The 20,466-nt window shown below is 44.0% G+C and overlaps 1 non-coding gene across 1 annotated transcript; it reads left to right on the top strand.

The window, feature by feature from the left end:
• Window positions 1–15,268: 15,268 nt before the first annotated feature.
• On the top strand, window positions 15,269–15,376 carry LOC138431182 (U6 spliceosomal RNA). The gene has a single exon (XR_011253583.1). It is a non-coding gene; the product is annotated as a U6 spliceosomal RNA (small nuclear RNA).
• The last annotated feature ends 5,090 nt before the right edge of the window (window positions 15,377–20,466 follow it).

Below are 20,466 nucleotides of genomic sequence, written 5' to 3'. Positions count from 1 at the left end.
AACCCTAACCCTAACCCTAACCCTAACCCTAGTTTCCAGAATGACTGAAGATGTGGAGTTCTGATTAATTTTTCATGGAGCTCTTGATGCTTTATGGAAATAAACAAGAAGTCCTTGAGGTGACAAGCTTGCTTAGCCTGAGCACCTCCCTTGAGGCATTCATCTACTGAGTTGATTTGACCTGGGACCAAAGGTTTCAGCTCTCTGCTTGGTAGCAGCAGTATGCAAATGTAGCTATGTCTTTCAGGAACTGACAGAGAGGTGTTGAGAAGTTTTCAAGTTAACACTCACGCAGGACATCCTTGTATCAGCATCCTCAAAATTCTAGCAAAGAGCTTACTCACCTTAGAGATTAAAAGTGGCTTAATAATGGCCACTGTCTTGTTGAATTTGCCATCACATTTCCCTATAGAATATATTTTGACAATGTAAACACAGACTTAAATTTTTGCTTCGTTTTGTTTCTGCCAACCCGTTTCTGGTATATTGAGAAAATCAGTGCGCTATCCTTTTCATTGTTTTCTGGCTTTATCTTCCTTCTACTTTCCCTTACTAGAAAAAACAATGGAATTTTGTGGAAGCTGCAGAGGTTTTGAATCTGAGGACAGCCTTTTACCTCTGAAGAGAAGAGGAGTCTGATAGAAAGCAAGGGCTACTTCTGATTTATTCAGAGTTTTCCCTCTGGATCATATTGTTTGCCCAGTGACTCTGCAGCTCTTCAGAGCCCACTGTGAGATGACTTGCTTCAGCTGCTCAGCTCTTTTCAAATATTTCCCAAGGACAAACACCGTCCCTCAGCTGCAATGATTATCTTGTCTGGGGATTGTATTCTGATTAATTTAGCTTCCTTGCTGCTTCAGTGGATTCCAAATTTGTCATGGTTAAAAAAAAAAAAAAATCTCCTGAGCAGTTGCATAAGAGAAGTTCTGCTGAGCAACCTTTAGAACGTGAAAGAGAGCTGAGAGGCAAGGGGGAAAATGGAAAGAATGCCAGCTACTTCCGGATGCTTGCTCATTATCAGGCGTAATTTCAGGAACTTTGCAGAAATGTCGGTGATCATGGCTCTGCACGGAGGTGCCTCCTCCATCCCGTTCAATACTCGGAAGCATACAATAAGCGCATGCAGCCAGCAGGGGGCGGGAGCGCCACGGCCACAAGCCACGACCTCTATCTACTCCAGTTGCGGGGACCAGTCCATGCCAGCTGTTCCTCGAGTCAGCAGGTTCTGAACTCACCTCAAGGCTGTCTTTTCCCAAGATTTATGCCTTCATTTTCTCTTCTTCTTACAGTATATGCGGTCGAGTCCGTCTGCCTGGATTAGAATCCTGGCTGCCCCACTTTCTAGCTTTGTCATCTCTGTGCCTCCGTCTCTCTCATCTGAGAAATGGGAACAGAATAACTCCAAGGAGCTTGTGAGGAAGATTGAACTAACCTACCCAATGTATTTAGAGCAGTGCCTGGCACCTAGGAAGTACTTGATGAATACTAGCTGCTAGAGGACAGTCCTTCGCCCTTCACCTTCTAAACCCCCAAGTCTGATGCAAAGATAAATTCATCTGGCCTTAGGTTCTGCAAGCTGGCTTCTCATTATTTAAAACTCATCTCAAAAACACAATCTCACCTCTGGCACTTCTGCCAGAAATGCTTATGCTAAATCTAATAATGAGAAAGCATCAGACAAAACCAACTTGAGCGACATTCTACTGGATAACTAGACTATGCACTTGGAATTTAGAGAGATGGTAACGATAACCCATATGCGAGACAACAAAAGAGACACAGATGTACAGAAAAATGACAAGGTCAGGAAAGACAGAGAAACCAGGTTAGACTGCAGGAAACTGAACACCTACCACAACTGAGTGCAGCGCGTGAGCTAGGACGTTCTTCTGCTGTAAAGGACACATTGGGACAGTTGGTGAAATCGGAGTAAGATTTGAGGTAAGAGGTTAAAACATCCGCCTGGAATGCTGGAGACCCAGGTTTGATCCCTGGGTCGGGATGATCTCCTGGAGAAGGAAAATGGCAACCCACTCCAGTACTCTTGGCTGGAGAATCACATGGAGGGAGGAGCTGGTGGCTACAGTCCATGGGGTCACAATGAGTCGGACACGACTGAGCGACTTCACTTCACTTCACTTCAAGATAGTATTAGAATAGTGTTAATTTTCTAATTTTGCTAACTGTAGGCTCTAGAAGAGAGCCTTTGGATTTCAGAAACACACATTCTAGTATTTAAGAGTAAAGGGGACATATTCTCTGCAAGTTACACTTAAATTGTTTTAAAAATGTGTATCTAATATAAAATATTAATATGCTAACTTAGAAAAACCCCTCATGACCACTGCTTGCTGTTAAGTCACTTCAGTTGTGTCCGACTCTGTGAGACCCCATAGATGGCAGCCCACCAGGCTCCCCCATCCCTGGGATTCTCCAGGCAAGAATGCTGGAGTGGGTTGCCATTTCCTTCTCCAACGCATGAAAGTGAAAAGTAAAAGTGAAATCGCTCAGTCATGTCCGACCCTCAGTGACCCCATGGATTGCAGCCTACCAGGCTCCTCCATCCATGGGATTTTCCAAGCAAGAGTACTGGAGTGGGGTGCCATTGCCTTCTCCATGACCATTGCTTAGATGACTGTTTATGACTTTCTATACCTTTCAATGACTGAGCGACTTCACTTTCCCTTTTCACTTTCACGCATTGGAGAAGGAAATGGCAACCCACTCCAGTGTTCTTGCCTGGAGAATCCCAGGGACAAGGGAGCTTGGTGGGCTGCTGTCTATGGGGTCGCATAGAGTCAGACACGACTGAAGCGACTTAGCAGCAGCAGCAGCAACGTACCTTTCAAGAATGAGTGCTCTTATGAGGACTTACCATTGGTGTTTCTGGATACCATGGAAATAAGTTGTACTTTCTGGAGTGTGTCCATCCTAATATAACAAAATATAAATTGCTTATTTACTAAAAATTAAAAATGAGTATCTGTTTATAAACATATTTATCATATTTATGAGAGAGCATATTTGATATAACATTTGTTGTTGTTGTTTGGTTAGTTGCTCAGTTGTGTCCAACTCTTTGCAACCCTGTGGACTGCAGCACGCCAGGCCTCCCTGTCCATCACCAACTCCTGGAGCTTGCTCAAACTCATGTCCATCAAGTCAGTGATGCCATCCCACCATCTCATCCTCTGTTGCCCCCTTCTCCTTCTGCCCACAATCTTTCCCAGCCTCGGGGTCTTTTCCAATGATTCAGTTCTTCTTTGCATCAGGTGACCAAAGGATTGGACTCTCTCTAGGTATTTTATTCAAGGGAATTTCACTGTATATACTCAAGGCTAAATGTCTTGTATTAAAAGAAATATTTATTTGTTACAACAAAGTCCCTGGATGCAAACCGTGATTTCATCTGGTGTGCAACTGAACCAACAGCATCTGATCTGAAATTGGAGGCAGAACTGACCGTAAGAGCATTAAGGAGAAACTCTGTATGTGTGTGTACTTCCTACTTGTTTCCTTTTATGGACATTGTTTGGATTTTGTCAAGGTCTGGTTTGTCTGTATACAGTGGGTTCATGCTGGCATGCAACATCGTAAAGATGCAGGTCTTCCCTTGCTGGTGATCTCCACGTTAATTCAGTCTCATCGGAGGGTGTGCACTGTGGTCTTCAGCTCACACTGTTTTCATGTGATACTGACTTCCAAGCTAGACATTCTGCCATTTGACCAAGGTAACAGTGCAACAGGAAGTCGGTACAGCTTTTGTCTTTCCTAGAAGCCATACAAGCCTATCTAGAAGAATTTCAAGTGTGTGCACATGGCTCAAGGCAAAGAACCCAGGCACAGATGGCGAGAAATTTCCAACCAAGCCAGGTCTCCTGCTGAGGTTCTTTATAGCCTGGTGGGTTAAAGCCATAGCGTGCACAGTTCGGAAGCGAATCTCTGTGAGGAAGAAAAACTGGGTGAGGAGGGTCTGGTCAGTATGAATAGATGAGGAAAAAGTGTAACTCCCTTGACCTCAAAAATAACTCCCTTACACATCCTACCAAATCAGACTCACACGGAATAATAGATTCTTCTGAAAGCTGCCAGGGAGGTTAAGCCTCCTACCACATGTACTATAAAGTGGACTGTTTTAATCAGCCACTTGACAACTTTTCCTTTAACACGTGGCTGAGAAGATGGACTGGTTAGTGGTCTTGTTTTGAAAGAAACTGGAGAAGGTGGAGAAAAGGGAAATTACAAAGCAAGAGGTATTTTGGAAAAGGTGCTGACCAGGAGGAGCGTGCTGAAGTAAGATGCTTGGGATAGCTGTACACAGGGTCCTGCTTCTTGGAAGCTGAGTGTCAGAGACAGGGAGAGGAGTGGAAGTGGCCATGCTTCCAGAGAGAGAAGGATGAAGTAGCCGAAACTGACACAGTGGTGGCAAGAATCCTTCTTACATCCTGCTGAGCAACACACAAGTCATGGCTGTGCAGTTGTCTGCCTTGATGAATTACTTGACTCATTTCCTCCCAAAGAATAAACTGTCTTACGCATCAGTGATTATCTTAGAATAGAGTACCCCATGTTCGTGTTCAATAAACACTCAGCTATTTAAAGCTATAATGTTCTTGATGTCTTTACCATACCTACTGATGACTGTCCAGGACCTTACCACCTGGAACTTGATTTCTATCAAAGTTTGCAAAATCCTTGGCCAAAACTAACTTCAACTGAACTTTGAAAATAAAATAGACACATTCTAGAGCAACCAACCGAGTAATTCTGCTATGTGAACCATCAGGCTAAATGGCTCATTTATCTAAATGGCATTCAATCTCACATGGGCATTCAAGAGTTTTAAAACAGACCACAGCGATTTCTCCAAACCCTAAAAATCCCAGAAAACAGGGGCAGCAGGCAGGAAGCTTTCATCCTGGTCAAAATCCGTCTTGACTTCTGGGCATCACTGTGGCTGTGTGTCAATGGCACCTTCTTGTTCACTCAGGCAGGTGTGTCTGGGCCACTAGCCCATCATTTTAGGTATAAAACCAAGAGCTGGAGAGTAGTAAAGGTCAGAGCTCCAAACAAGGAAGAAAGAAGCCCAGAAGTGGGGCCGAAGAGGACAATGATGATAAGGAAACTGATCTTGCCAAGGGCGTTGTGGGGAGGGAGAGAATGGGAGAAGATCCTAGGAACTGAGGTCACAGCAGGGCACACATTTTTGCAGCTTTCCTGATTATTTGTCATCCACTGCCAGATCTTCCCTGAGAAACTCCCAGGATAACTTCTTAGAGGAAATGTACTAATTTTTTTTTTCTTTTGGTGGTAGGGGGGCGAGAACAAAGTTTAAATCAGGTGGATAAACAGATTTATAGGCCGGTCTGATCCATCTCTTGGATAACTGTGATACTGAATGGTTTGCCTTGGAGATGAACAGAGATCATTCTGTCGTTTTTGAGATTGCATCTAAGTACTGCAGTTATCCAAGTCTATGGCCCCAACCAGTAACACTGAAGAAGCTGAAGTTGAACGGTTCTATGAAGACCTACAAGACCTTTTAGAACTAACACCCAAAAAAGATGTCCTTTTCCTTATAGGGGACTGGAATGCAAAAGTAGGAAGTCAAGAAACACCTGGAGTAACAGGCAAATTTGGCCTTGGAATGCAGAATGAAGCAGGGCAAAGACTAATAGAGTTTTGCCAGGAAAATGCACTGGTCATAGCAAACTCCCTCTTCCAACAACACAAGAGAAGACTACACATGGACATCACCAGATGGTCAGCAATGAAATCAGACTGATTATATTCTATGCAGCCAAAGATGGAGAAGCTCTATACAGTCAACAAAAAACAAGACCAGGAACTGACTGATGCTCAGATCATGAACTCCTTATTACCAAATTCAGACTTAAATTGAAGAAAGTAGGGAAAACCGCTAGACCTTTCAAGTATGATCTAAATCAAATCCCTTATGATTATACAGTGGAAGTGAGAAATAGATTTAAGGGACTAGATCTGATGAAATATGGAATGAGGTTCGTGACATTGTACAGGAGACAGGGATCAAACCATCCCCAAGGAAAAGAAATGCAAAAAAGCAAAATGGCTGTCTGGGGAGGCCTTACAAATAGCTGTGAAAAGAAGAAAGGTGAAAAGCAAAGGAGAAAAGTAAAGATATAAGCATCTTAATGCAGAGTTCCAAAGAATAGCAAGAAGAGATAAGAAAGCCTTCTTCAGCAATCAATGCAAAGAAATAGAGGAAAACAACAGAATAGGAAAGACTAGAGATCTCTTCAAGAAAATTAGAGATACCAAGGGAACACTTCATGCAAAGATGGGCTCGATAAAGGACAGAAATGGTATGGACCTAACAAAAGCGGAAGATATTAAGAAGAGGTGGCAAGAATACACAGAAGAACTGTACAAAAAAGATCTTCACAAACCAGATAATCATGATGATGTGATCACTAATCTAGAGCCAGGCATCTTAAAAAGTGAAGTCAAGTGGGCATTAGCATCACTACGAACAAAGCTAGTGGAGGTGATGGAATTCCAGTTGAGCTGTTTCAAATCCTGAAAGATGATGCTGAGAAAGTGCTGCACTCAATATGCCAGCAAATTTGGAAAACTCAGCAGTGGCCACAGGACTGGAAAAGGTCAGTTTTCATTCCAATTCCAAAGAAAGGCAATGCAAAAGAATGCTAAAACTACCACACAATTGCACTCATCTCACATGCAATAAAGTAATGCTCAAAATTCTCCAAGCCAGGCTTCAGCAATACGTGAACCGCGAACTCCCTGATGTTCAAGCTGGTTTTAGAAAAGGCAGAGGAACCAGATATCAAATTGCCAACATCTGCTGGATCATGGAGAAAGCAAGAGAGTTCCAGAAAAACATCTACTTCTGCTTTATTGACTATGCCAAAGCCTTTGACTGTGTGGATCACAATAAACTGTGGAAAATTCTGAAAGAGATGGAAATACCAGACCACCTAACCTGCCTCTTGAGAAATCTGTGTGCAGGTCAGGAAGCAACAGTTAGAACTGGACATGGAACAACAGACTAGTTCCAAATAGGAAAAGGAGTATGTCAAGGCTGTATATTGTCACCCTGCTTATTTAGCTTATATGCAGAGTACATAATGAGAAATGCTGGACTGGAAGAAACACAAGCTGGAATCAAGATTCTCGGGAGAAATATCAATAACCTCAGATATGCAGATGACACCACCCTTATGGCAGAAAGTGAAGAGGAGCCAAAAAGCCTCTTGATGAAAGTGAAAGAGGTGAGTGAAAAAGCTGGCTTAAAGCTCAACATTCAGAAAATGAAGATCATGGCATCTGGTCCCATCACTTCATGGGAAATAGATGGGGAAACAGTGGAAACAGTGTCAGACTTTATTTTTTTGGGCTCCAAAATCACTGCAGATGGTGACTGCAGCCATGAAATTAAAAGATGCTTACTCCTTGGAAGAAAATTTATGACCAACCTAGATAGTATATTCAAAAGCAGAGACATTACTTTGCCAACAAAGGTCCATCTAGTCAAGACTATGGTTTTTCCTGTGGTCATGTATGGATGTGAGAGTTGGACTGTGAAGAAGGCTGAGCACCGAAGAATTGATGCTTTTGAACTCTGGTGTCGGAGAAGACTCTTGAGAGTCCCTTGGACTGCAAGGAGATCCAGCCAGTCCATTCTGAAGGAGATCAGCCCTGGGATTTCTTTGGAAGGAATGATGCTAAAGCTGAGACTCCAGTACTTTGGCCACCTCATGCAAAGAGTTGACTCATTGGAAAAGACTCTGATGCTGGGAGGGATTGGGGGCAGGAGGAGAAGGGGACGACCGAGGATGAGATGGCTGGATGGCATCACGGACTCAATGGACGTGTGTCTGAGTGAACTCCGGGAGATGGTGATGAACAGGGAGGCCTGGCGTGCTCTGATTCATGGGGTCGCAAAGAGTTGGACACGACTGAGTGACTGAACTGAACTGAACTGAACTGAACTGATCCATCTCAGCTGCCACTGCCTGTATTCACATTCCCATCATCTCTCCTCTGCAAATTACAGTCATCCTGTGACTACTGTGGTGTTGGCGAAGATCCTTGAGAGTCCCTTGGGCTTCAAAGAGATGCAACCAGTCCACCCTAAAAGAAATCAGTCCTGAATATCCATTGGAAGGACTGATGCTGAAGCTGAAACTCTGATACTTTGGCCACCTAAAGCAAAGAACTGCCTCCTTGGAAAAGACCCTGATGCTGGGAAAGATTGAAGGCGGGAGGAGAAGGGGACGACAGAGGATGTGATGGTTGAATTACATCACTGCTTGCATGGACATGAGTCTGAGTAAACTCTGGGAGTTGGCGATGGACAGGGAGGCCTGGTGTGCTGCAGTCCATGGGCTCACAAAGAATTGGACACGACTGAGCAATTGAACTGGAGAAGACGATGGCACCCCACTCCAGTACTCTTGCCTGGAATATCCCATGGATGGAGGAGCCTGGTTGCAGTCCATGGGGTCACGAAGAGTCGGACACAACTGAGTGACTTCACTTTGACTTTTCACTTTCATGCATTGGGGAAGGAAATGGCAACCCACTCCTATGTTCTTGCCTGGAGAATCCCAGGGGTGGGGGAGCCTGGTGGGCTGCCGTCTGTGGGGTCCCACAGAGTCGGACACGACTGAAGTGACTTAGCAGAGCAATAGAACTGAACTGTTCCTACTGATACTGCTTGCATTGCTCTGCCTCTCCTGCCTCACCCCAAGCCTTCAAATCAGTCCTTACTCTGTTACAGGGAAACATTTTCCAAACTCAAGTATTACTTGACAGCCCTGCTTCAAAGCTTTCTGTGACTTTACAGTTTCTGCGGAATAAACCTCAAAGTTTGTAGCTCGAAAAACCTTCATATTCTATTCCTTCCACCTTCTCTTTCATGACTTCCTTTCATTAATTCTAGCTTCGCACAGTTTTTACAATTTATATCTCCAGTCTTCACATTGTTTGACCTACCCGGGCCTGCCAGCAAGCGCTCAGCGTCTGTCCACCCGGCTTCCAAGGCTTTCAGGCCTCTCGCTCTAAGCATGCTTGCTACTCTGCGCGAATGGAAAACGCATTTCCCTGCAGCCCTCACGCCCCAGGAGCTCAGCCTCCTCAGAACCAACCAGGTCGGCTTGTCCAGCAGGCCTGGCCACGTGGGACAGCAGATTCTGCTTCTCCCGTCCTCGAGGGAGGCAGCTCCACCTGTGAGGTGCCCTCCTCTCGGGCCGTCGGCTCCCCGCGGCGGTCTGAGCGCCGAGGAGAACGCGCCTCCGCGCGGCGCCCTGGTGCACGCAGCCCCTCCTGCCGCTTGTCCATCAGGGACCATCAGGGACCCGCGGGGAGCGGCAGCAGCAGGCGACCGTCACTGCACGGGCAGCGTCGTGCTCATCAGCAGCGACAGGACGAGGAGGAGGAGCAGAAGCGCGCGCCCCACATGAGGCCGCGCCACCCTCCTTCAGGCGCCCAGAGGAGCCGCGGCGGGGGCGCGTGCGTTTCCGGCCCGGAGGCCATCGTCAGTGCGCCTGCTCCCTTTCTCGTCGTCCAAAGTGGCGATCCCTCTCTCTCCTGGCCCCTGAATTCTGGCCTTGCCCGGCCCTGGAGCGCTGAAGTGATTTCAACGGAATGTCAAGCAGATGTGGGTTTACTTGGTGGCTCAGTGGGTTAAGAATCCGCCTGCAATGCAGGCAGGAGACGCCGGTTCATCCCTGGATAGGGAAGATCCTCTGGAGAAGGGATAGGCTAATCCACTCCAGTATTCTCCCCTGGAGAAGTCCATGGACAGGGGAGCCCGGCGGGCTGCAGTCCATGGCGTCACGAAGAGTCGGACACCTGAGTGAGTAACACTTCATTTGACAAGCTGCTGCTCCGCTGTGTACAGGCAGAATCGAGTGTTTTCTCATCTTTGGAGGCGCCCTCCTCATTGCCCCACCTCCAAACTCCCAAAGATCAAATTGAGTGTATTCATGGATGTTGCCAGTTTTTCGGGCATACACATTTACGTAGTATACACCTACTGTAGGTATGTACACTTATCTCCCGTCCTGGATTTTGACCTTCTTCAAGGTTGATACCTAATGTATTTATTTTTATAGATCTAGGATATGGCAGGTAATAAGTGCTTAACAGTTGTCTACTGGATGAATGAAGTTCTCATGCTTAAACCCCAGTATTTAATCAGTTACTCAATAAGTAAAACTGAAGACAGTTTATCAGGAGTCAGCTCAGTACTAGGCTAGGTCACCTATCAGGGTGGAAAGTGAACAGGCGCTGGTTGGAGAGAAGGTTTCAGGCCAGGGCAGATGTCAGTTCATTTTGTAGGGAAGGTAAATTTAGACAAACAATAGCTGGTACAGAGGGTAGTTATTCCTGGACAGGGGAGATAAACAGGATATTTTGGGAAAACATTGTTAGGTTAAGTGATATGAATGGAAAATGTATCAGATGTGGACCTATTTTGGGATAGGAATGAAACGTACTGAAATAGCCAGAATTGGATGAACATGAATTGGTTGGTGGGAGAATTCATGTTGTGGTTGGTAGGGGACTGTTGTAGGTATGGTGATGGCAGGGGTCTATGGCTCTGAGAGACTGTCAGCTGTATCAAGAAGGAGAGGGAGACGATGGTGGCGTCTGGGGGCATTTTGTGCAGAGAACAAAGGCTGCAATCATCTTTTTCACTGTGCCAAGACTCTCCTCCCTCAATCTGAGGGACCTTCCCACTCCACACAGCAAAGTCTCAGTGATGATGAGCAATAAAGGTTCATGAATTTTCTATTTATTGGTGCTGTAGCAGCTGCTACAGTCAGAGGCTCACAGCTTGGTATCTCAGCTGTATACAACTTTCTGACCCAGTGTGTGGCTCTTTTGAAAAATATTTCATAATGAAAATTTCTAAATAAACAAAAATAGGGAGATTGTACCCTTGTCCCTGTGACCTACTTTCAACAAAATCAATGTTTTGGGTCCTTTTTGATGGATATAGTTTAGAGCAAATTCTAGACTCATAGTGCCTCGCACATCTGTACATCAGGACATCAGTATGTATCTCTATCTGATAAGGATATTAAAAATAATATAATCACCAGGCCTTTATCACGTCCAGGGTTGCTTTTAATATGCTTAAGGGACTGGCACCCTCCCTTCCACCTCATCTCACTCCTCTATCAGGGCTTACATACTGTTATTCCCAGTTGTGCCGGAAGCTGTTGTCTATCTGGGAGAAGGACCAGTCATTTTACCCGCTTTCCTGGTGCCAGCAGAGTCTTCTACTTGCAGAATACCATCTAAGAAGAATGAAATTTCCTGTCCCATGCCTTTGTTCAGCTCACACCTGATATTTTAAAGAGACAAGAGATGTGTCCAGTCTGAAATGCATGTAGCATTATTTCTTTTTTAAATCTTAAATAATATTTTATTTTTAAATAAATTTATTTATTTTAATTGGAGGCTAATTACTTTACAATATTGTATTGCTTTTGCCATACATCAACATGAATCCGCCATTATATCAAGTCTCACCCCTCCCTATGGAGTGGCCTGTTATGCTTTTCAGTTTGCTGGGGAAATAAGCTCATTCATGCAAACACACTATGCATATAAAATAGATAACTAGTAAGGATTTGCTGTATAGCTCTGGGAACTCTACTCAGTATGCTGTAAAGCCCTATATTGGAAAAAAAATAATCTTAAAAAGTGGGTATATGTATATATGTAACTGATGATGTACACCTGAAATTAACATTATAAATAAGCTATATGCCAATAAAAATTTTAAAAAATACTTTGTTGCTAAAAAATAATAACTATCCTCTGAAAAAAAGAAGCTCCTTCACCTAGTGACTTTCCAAGGTGGTTTGAGATGGCAGCGTTCGTGGCAACCATCTACCTAGTTCCTGTCCTTGTCCTTTGCTGCCAGAGAAGGTCAAAGCCATGTGTATGGAGTAAGATTCATCAACAGAGTGGATACAAGAAACTGTGGCCTTCAAGTATTTATGATCTACTTAGGAAGGTAAATTATTTATATATATAAAGATCTAACTATGCAACTCAGCAGTGGCCACAGGACTGGAAAAGTTCAGTTTTCATTCCAATCCCAAAGAAAGGCAATGCCAAAGCATGCTCAAACTACTGCACAGTTGCACTCATCTCACACACTAGTAAAGTAATGCTCAAAATTCTCCAAGCCAGGCTTCAACAATATGTGGACCGTGAACTTCCTGATGTTCAAGCTGGTTTTAGAAAAGGCAGAGGAACCAGAGATCAAATGGCCAATATCCATTGGATCATTGAAAAAGCAAGAGAGTTCCAGAAAAACATCTACTTCTGCTTTATTGACTATGCCAAAGCCTTTGACTGTGTGGATCACAGTAAACTGTGGAAAATTCTGAAAGAGATGGGAATACCAGACCACCTAACCTGCCTCTTGAGAAATCTCTGTACAGGTCAGGAAGCAGCAGTTAGAACTGGACATGGAACAACAGACTGGTTCCAATAGGAAAAGGAGTATGTCAAGGCTGTATATTCTCACCCTGCTTATTTAACTTATATGCAGAGTACATCATGAGAAACACTGGGCTGAATGAAGCACAAGCTGGAATCGAGATTGCTGCGAGAAATATCAATAACTTCAGATATGCAGATGACACCACCCTTATAGCAGAAAGTGAAGAAGAACTAAAAAGCCTCTTGATGAAAGTGAAAGAGGAGAGTGAAAAAGTGGGCTTAAAGCTCAACATTCAGAAAAGAAAGATCATGGCAAATAGATGTGGAAACAGTGTCAGACTTTATTTTTGGCTCCAAAATCACTGCAGATGTTGACAGCAGCCATGAAATTAAAAGATGCTTGCTCCTTGGAAGGAAAGTTATGACCAACTTAGACAGCATATTAAAAAGCAAAGACATTACTTTGCCAACAAAGGTCTGCCTAGTTAAGGCTATGGTTTTTCCAGTAGTCATGTATGGATGTGAAAGTTGGACTATAAAGAAAGCTGAGCACCGAAGAATTGATGCTTTTGAACTGTGGTGTTGAAGAAGACTCTTGAGAGTCCTTTGGACAGCAAGGAGATCCAACCAGTCCATTCTAAAGGAGATCAGGTCTGAATGCTCATTGGAGGGACTGATGTTGAAGCTGAAGTTCCAATACTTTGGCCACCTGATGCAAAAAGCTGACTCATTTGGAAAGACCTTGATGCTGGGAAAGATTGAAGGCAGAAGGAGAAGGGGACGACAGAGGATGAGATGGTTGGATGGCATCACTGACTCAATGGACATGAGTTTGGGTAAACTCTAGGAGTCTGTGATAGACAGGGAGCCCTGGTGTGCTGCAGTCCATGGGGTCACAAAGAGTCAGACACGACTGAGCGACTGAACTATACTGAACTGAAGTATCCATAAGGCATTGATTGGAGTTAAGGGTCCAAAGTTAGAGATGTTCATGCTGCAGGCATTAAGAAGAGTGAGGGGCTCTTCTAACTTGAAATTTTCCTAGGTTTTTGAAGGGAGTGACATTTCACATGGATGTTGACTGTTGGTCACAGTGATGGTTTGAGAGAAAGGAGGGGTGTTTGGGAGTATAGTGGTGGTAGGAGGAGAACAGGACGAGTGAAGGGTCAGCAGGTGAAAGAAGAGACCAGGCACTGGGGTGGGTGTGTGACCTGATGCTTCAGCCTTTTATGATGGCCTACATGTCACCGCCTTCCTGCCTGGTGTAAGGTCAAGTGGACTAGACAGCTTCACAGGGTTACACGGCCTCATCTCAGGTGTCTACTAGGGGGTCTCTCTCCTTTATTTATTTTTTTTTGCCTTCTTTGATGCCCAGAAAGGCTATTCAGTACAGCAAAGATGGTCCACAAATGTTGGAGGGTCAATGTCTGTGGAAGCAGCCCACAGCTAAGGGAATATGAGGATCAGTATGAATGTTCCAGAACTGTCACAGGGACAATTCTGACATGCATTCTATGTGGTTTCTCAGGCAGCCTCCAGTGGGACTGAACCACAGTGACCCATGGTGGTAACCAGCTCTACCATGCCTCTCTGCATTGGTGTTCCCTCCTTCCACCACCCACTTCATCTCCTCCCTGAGAATGGTCTCCACAATAAACTCCTTGCACCCAAAATCTTGTTGAAGACTCTGCTTTTGGAGAATTCCAAAATCATACAACCAGACTTGCAAAATGGATGAAGCCTTGTTACAGTTTCTTCCTAGTTAGAAAGAATTATCCTTCCTTTTCTATTTGCTTTTTGCTTGCTTTCTCCTCACTGCTATTTCAGAAAGTGGAACTGTATATCGTACGTTTAGATTACAATTACATGGAACTAGGCATGGCCTGTAGTCTGTAGTCCTCAAGGAGCTAAGTTTGAGGATTCTGTCCCAGTGTCTCTCCTCCTGACTACAGGTATTCAGGGTATCTCAGATTTTCCTTTTTTTTCCCCAGGCCGTCCATCAGAAAATCTGTCAGCTCCACCTTCTCGATACATGCAGAAGCTGACCGTCCTCAACACCTTCACTGTTACTGCTCTGGGTTAATCGTGGGCTCCTCACTTGGGTTGTTCCAAGACCACCTTACTCTCACGATTCTTCCCTTAGTTCTCTGCAATCTCTCCGCAGCAAAACAGCCAGTGATTCTACTAAAATACAGGCGAGATTATGTCTTTCCAGTCCTCAGCAGCCTTTTGTGGTTTCCCACCCTACTTTGAAGGAAAGCCATCATTGTTACAGTGACAGAGTAAAGCCAGGTTTTCCATGATCCTTCTATCTTTTTCTGTTTGTAACCCTTTTTCTTACTACTCACCCCCTTGCTTATTTGACTCTAACCTACTGGCCTCTAACCTTGCTGCCCCTTGGACAGGCCAGCATGAGCTCTCATGGAAAGCTTTGCCCCTGTAACCCACATGGTGCACTCCCCACCTCCTCGGCTATCTGTTCACCTGTTATTTTCTCATTAGTCCTTCCCTGTCTAAAATTGCACCCCCATCTGACACTTCCTTTCCCCCTCCCCTCCTTTGTTGTTCCTTTTTGAACTTCTCTATACTTCTACTAAATATTTATTGTATTCATTTAAGACTTTCTAAACTTTTTTCCATTCTAGGAGGCAAGCCTCATGAAAGAAAGTGTTTTCCTTGGGTTTTGGGGTGAGGGTCTGCTTTGCTCCTTGTTTTCTTTCCAGCCTTAAGCAGTACACACACACACACACACACACACACACACACTCTGACGGATAGTGGATGAACAATGAATTCGCTGGTACTCACTCACTTTGCAGCACATACACTAAAACCGTAATGATACAGAGACGATTAGAAGCCCTTACACTAGGGTGACATGCAAATTCATGAAAGAAGTTATATTCAAATTAAAAAATAAAAAATAAATGTACTGGCTATCTGATAAACATGTGGATAGTTAATAAATGTGCCCCCAAGTATTTAGTAAATGACAAAAATATGTGTGTAAATATGGATGTCTAACATAAACAAAAATGGAAAAAGAGGTATATGACTTGATATAACCTCTCTGAGGTTTGTTTTTTTTTAGCTGAAGATAGGGATCTTATTTTTCTATACCTAATTAATGGGAGCACATCAGATAATGTATTTTAAAATCTTAAGAAAGAAAAAAATCTAAGTGGACGGTAAGAATGACTGTTTATCAGAACTTGTGTCTTGATTTTTAGTTCAAGGTCTTGAGATTTATATCTTAAGCCACAAGAGGACTTTTTTAGAGGTTTTTAAAGTGATGTTTAAGATAATGAGATTCACTTCTTTTGCAATTCATTTTTCTGCAGAAAGCAGGTGGAAATGAATCCCTTGGCACCTCTAACTTATTGAAAGTGTGTTGTGGACTTTCTCAACTAGACCACGAGGACCATCAGAGCAGGTAGCAAGTTATCTTGCCACTTGCAACATTCCCAGTGACAGCACCTGGTGGAGAGTACACCCTCAGTGAGTCTGTGCTGAGTGAACAGATAGGCAATGTCAAGTTCTCCCTTCATTTAAGATGTCCCATTCTCGGAGATGCGAACTAACTAATGTATGATGGGTAAACAACAAGGTCCTACTGTGTAGCACAGGGAACTATACTTAGTATTCTCTGATAAGCCACAGTGGAAGACCTGAAAAAGAACACACACACACATATAAAACTGAATCACTTTGCTGTACACTAGAAATGTAACGTTGTAAATCAAGTATACATAGATCAAAACAATTAATAAGATGTCCCATTAGTGTGACTGAGATCTATGATCCTCTTCTTTGCCCCCAGCCAGAGGCCACAGGCGTTGACTTCATCTCATCCTCCTGACCCGCCTCCCCCCGGTCTTTGGTTTGGGCCAGTTTCTCCTTAGCATTTCCACTGAGCTGCTCCCACTCATCCTCAGCCCAGGCTGACCCAGCATCTGTTCTGTTCTTACCTGAATAGAGCACTGGGAGAGAAAGGCAGGAACTGTACTGTTTCCACTGTGTCACAGGCTTACCTTTAGGGAGAGAGCGTGTGGGTGCCAGGAGGCAGAGTGAGCTGAGCAGAGGTATTTGGGTTGTTTGTGGAAGTGGCTATTGCAAGGGGATGGATGCTGATATGGCACAGTGTTCTCCCACTTTAAGATCAGAGGGCATCATCTACCAGTATCAAAAACTGAGGTGCTCTTCCCATGGGAAACTTTTTGCTTTTCAGAGAAAAAATTGTTCTCATTTGTGGGTAGCATGGGTGGTAGAAATGCAGAATTAGTCCAGTTCTTAGTTCCATCTCTTAGTTCATATTTCTATTAGTTTATCTCTTTGTTTCAGTGATTGCATCTAGCTTAGTTTCTTTTGTTTTCCTATCCTATGATTGGAGCCTTTGTTAGTAAAATCAGCAGAAAGTTATCTAAGCAGGTCAGCATCTGCCAGTTCAGATCTCTTGGCTTTTTCTTCCCCCTGGAGGTATGAAGAGGAGTTGGTGAGTGTGGGAGAGGCTTCTCACCTATTAACAGTAGATTTTGGGGAAACATGTCATAACTTTGTTGTTTTATTTCATTTACACAGTTTTACAAATAAACCATGGTTTCTAGTAGGCAGATGGAAAAAAAGAAAATGGGACTTACTGCCTTGGTGCTATGCCTTTTTTTTAGGACCTTAATCTTTACTCGTTGTAGTTACTGTTTAATGACAACATAAGTAGATCAGTAGGGTATGCTGACTGCATGAGCAATATACCTCAAACATGTGCTAGTTCAAACAGGAGCTTGTTCCTAGTTCATCTAATGGTCGAGGGACGGTTAATGGGTCAGCAGATTGTGCTTCTCCACTGTCACTTAGAGACTCAGGCTCAGAGAGGCTCTGTCTTATACAGGCTTCTAAGTCACCCGGATTTTCCCTCTCATTTTTCGTTTTCAGTTGGTAGGAAAAAAGAACAATTTTTTTTCAGTCTTTTGATGTGGACCATTTAAAAAATCTGTTGAATTTGATACAATATTCCTTCTGTTTTATGTTTTGTTTTACTTGGCCGCCGGTTGTGTGGAGTCTTAGCTCCCTAACCAGGAATTGAACCCATGCTCCCTGCACTGGAAGGAGAAGTCCTAACCACTGGCCCGTCAGGGATGTCCCAAGAGCAAATCTTTATGTGCCAAGTTTAGAAGTGGTATACTCGGTGTCTTCGCATATTCCAGTGACAAGAATTCAGTTGCATGGTCATATACAATGTGAGTGGAATCTGGATAGTGTAGTTATTGACTAAGGTTCTTAGGAAAGAGAATCTGAGCCAAGGACTAAGTCCTAATGTTTTATTTGAGAAGTATAAGCCCAGGGCATCAGGAATGAGAACAAGGGGGTGAGGCAATGTGAGGTCACATGCTGACAGTTACTTCACCAAGAGCTGAAAGAGATGGCAGGTCACTGAGCAGGTCCACCTACTCCGGCAGGCTCTATGGTGAAATCATGATGCAGGACATTCTGCATGAGTGTGGAAGGAAAGAGAATTTATCTGTCTGCCTCTCTCCCATCTCCTGGCTCTTACTGGTCAAAGCTGGCCCCACCCTTTTGCTCCTCAGCACAACTGGTGTGCACCATTCAACACCTTCAGTGGCTTCTCACATGCCAAAGCAAATGCTCTTTGATGTGGCATTTCATCTGAAGCTGAGCTGGAAAGGGGCAGGAGAAGGCAGAGACTTGCGTGTGGCTAGTTACCCTCAGGTAGCCAAGGCTCATGGGTCTGCACTGAGCAGGTTGGTTGTGATGGGAACTGTCTGCAGGAACAGTGAAGCCAACCCAGTCTGAAAAGTTCCACAAAGATGTCTTATAGTCTGCCCCTTGCACCTCTGGGACCCATTTATGCCCTCTAGTTATACCTGGTTCACAAACTAAACCCTGGGGACGGCATGGCATGCTTAGAGTAAGAGGACGTCACATCTCCTGGAAAGCAGAGGTACGAAAGCCCAGCTGCTCACAGAGTCATCTTCAGGTTGCGTCTTCCTGGAGGAGGTAAGAAGGACAGTGGAAGCACCTACAGTTCCCGCTTCCGCTGCTGCTGCCCCGAGGCGCTAGTGGATATTTACCGTCTCTCTCCTCCACTTCTGTCGTAGACCACCCCCCCCCCACCACCACTCTCTGCAAGTACTTCCACCATCTGCTTCGCTAGTGCACTGACCCAGACCTTCATTCTGAGGATTCTAAGCCCTTCGATGCCCTGATGCTTTTGTGTTACAATCGGCCAATGACGGTTACTACTGGGTGGAAACACTAAGAAATGCCTTCATGAAGATCTCATATTTATAGATACTGTGTAGAAACATACCTAACTTCTCGGGGTCATCAAGGTCGATTGTCTCAGCAGCAACTGACTTCTTTGATCGCCCCTGTCATGAAGAGTTCGAACCATCCCAGTGGTAGATACAGCTTCTACTTCAGTGAAAGCAGCATCGTGTCTCCTGGGCTAGGTGCTCCTTCTTTGGGAACTGGAAATTGCAGCCCCACAGAGCCTAGGATTGTGGAAGTGGAAGCACAAGCCCCACCAGTGGATTATTGTGTGTGATGATGAGAGGGGACACTTCTCTTTCTGCCACTTTGTTCTTGGACTTTTTGAGTTACTGGAGGCCTAGCATCATCTCTCAGGTGTTGGTAGGGCACATACGCTGCCTCCGTGGGTCGGAGTCTCACCTCCTCACCGTGGTGTTCCTGAGCTGGCTCCTTGGCTGAGCCTTTAATAGATCATTCCACTGTTCTTTTGGCGGGCTGCTTCTGAGTGATGAACTCATTTGTTAGAAAGGCATGGATGATCTTGAATATATACTTTAATCACCAACAAAAGAAAAACACAGAACAGGGTGTGTCATAAGTCTTAAGCTTTTATGTGAGGAATCTGAATACTCTTAGAGAAAAATATACAGTATTTTATCATTGGCTAGAAACTTAAGGGGTCAAATAATTCAGCAGCTCTATTTTACAAAAGAAAAATGGAAGCCCTGAAAGGAAGAATAGTTTTACGGCATAACAGCTGGTTAATGGATGGGTCTTGCTGCATTCAGGTTTTCTGATCTCTGGGCTCCTGAAAATTCCATCATATCAAGTAACATTTTGAACAAAAACAAGGTTCATCTTTTGGAAATTTAGAGTGAATTTTTAAATGCAAATCAGAAAAGTTTCAAGATGGCAATTGGCTTTGTTCATCTTTTACTACAATGTATAGGAGAATTGTATTTTTTTTGTTCCTGGAAGGAGTGCAATTTTTCATGGAGAAGCAGGGGAACCATTTATCTTGAGGCGATAATTACTTTCCAGCCCTTCCAGGGCTTGTTCAAGCTTCATGTCCTCCAGCACATCTTCCGTAATTCTTTAGTTTATGGCAAGCTTGTCTTCTCCTTACTCCCACAGAAATTGTTGGTCATTTTTGTGTTTATTATTTTCACTGTAAACCAATTTTTACAAGATCACAATAAAATAAATGAAAAGAAAAAAAAACATTTAAAATTCTGTCATTTCAACAAATTATACCATTTTCATTGTTAAAAATTACATTTGCCCTTTGCATGAGTCATTGGCTTTGTTGTTGTTTAATCACTAGGTCGTGTTGGACTCTTTTGTGACCCCATGGACTGTAGCCCGCCAGGCTCCTCTGTCCATGGGGTTTCCCAGGCAAGAACACTGGAGTGGGTTGCCATTTTCTTTTCCATGGGATCTCCCAGACCCAGGGGTCAAACCCGTGTCTCCTGCATTGGCAGGCAGATTCTTTACCATTGAGCTACCTGGGAAGCCTATGTAATCTGCATATCCATGGATATTTTTGTCATCTTGGTGCAGATATGCACATATACATGTGTGTGTTTGTATTTATAGTCATTTCCCCACTTGACATCTATGTGTGGTCACTTTTTCAAGTTGCCACATGATCTTAACAATTATTTTGAGTAGTGTTACTCACTACCTCTTGGATATATTTGAGAAATTTTACAGTTGACATGTCTAAGTGTA

The sequence above is a fragment of the Ovis canadensis genome, chromosome 26, assembly GCF_042477335.2.
Source record: "Ovis canadensis isolate MfBH-ARS-UI-01 breed Bighorn chromosome 26, ARS-UI_OviCan_v2, whole genome shotgun sequence".
Taxonomy (NCBI): domain Eukaryota; kingdom Metazoa; phylum Chordata; class Mammalia; order Artiodactyla; family Bovidae; genus Ovis; species Ovis canadensis.
This window is presented reverse-complemented; position numbering and strand designations above follow the sequence as displayed.